Genomic DNA, 1,206 nt, shown 5'->3' with positions numbered 1-1,206 from the left:
TACTATCCTCCATAATGGTTGAATTTTTAAAGCAGGAAAGGGAACACAAACATATTTTGGAACTCTCTCTCTCTCCCAATTCTAATATACATGTCTATATGTTAAATATATATACATATGAATTAATTATAAAATCAAGTATTTGTTTCAGGTTCAGAATCAAGGTTTTTAGGTTCTACAATGGGACCATGGATATTTACAGGGGCAGAAGAGATGACAAAGGTAATAAATTCCCTCATTGTTACACACAACGCTGTAAGCACTGCCTTTCTCTTGAAAATAAGGAAGTCTTGGATACAGGCCCACATGTGGAGAACCCAAAAACCAGCACCAACTTGCAGCCATGTGAAGGAGTCATCCTGGCTGTGGATCCTTGATCCATGTGAGCTGCCTGCGCTTGCCAACGTCCTGTGGAATGCATGTGAGCTGTCCCCACCAAGAGCTGACAAAGATGCAGATTCGGGAGCAGCATAAATTAATGCTGTTATTTTAAACATGAGTCTTGCAATAGTTTGTTGTGCAATGGTAGATTAAGAAGAATATTTGTAAAACCGACAGGTACACTAAGCAGTTATGTTCAAGAGAAAGACAATGCTTACAGTTTTGTGGTCAAGAACAAAGAAAATTATTACCTTCATCATGTATTCTACTCATGTAAATATCCATAGTCCCATGGTGGAACCTGAAAACCCTGATTCTGAAGCCAAAACACAATACATGATTTGATTTATATATAAACATATGCACACACACATATACACATATATATGCACAATCCTATACTACATGTATACTATATGTGTAATTAATGTGTATGCATATACATTAGAATTGAAAGAGAGATCTCAAAATATTATTTTGTGCCTAAAAAGTAAATGTAGAATGTATATGGCATAAACTAGGTAACATAGGCAAGTGAGGTAACCTGAAACACACTTTGAAAAGTCACTAACTTACCTAGGTGTCTACAAGAATCCTCCCAGTCCCTGGTTCTAGCAAATTGACTGTCTGAGGTTTTGAGCAGAGACCAGAAAAATATATGGACTTCCCAAAAATAAGAGGTCTCAATACTAACATGTAGGAAGTAAAAAAAAAAAAAAAAAATCTCTAGCTCTGCCTCAGAACAATTAAATTAACATCTCTGGTGGGGTGGATTAATATCACTATTAAAACAAAGCTAAACAGAACAAGACGGGCCTAATAATT

Source organism: Mandrillus leucophaeus, unplaced genomic scaffold (assembly GCF_000951045.1).
Source record: "Mandrillus leucophaeus isolate KB7577 unplaced genomic scaffold, Mleu.le_1.0 Scaffold175, whole genome shotgun sequence".
Classification (NCBI taxonomy): domain Eukaryota; kingdom Metazoa; phylum Chordata; class Mammalia; order Primates; family Cercopithecidae; genus Mandrillus; species Mandrillus leucophaeus.
Note: the sequence above shows the minus strand (reverse complement) of the source record.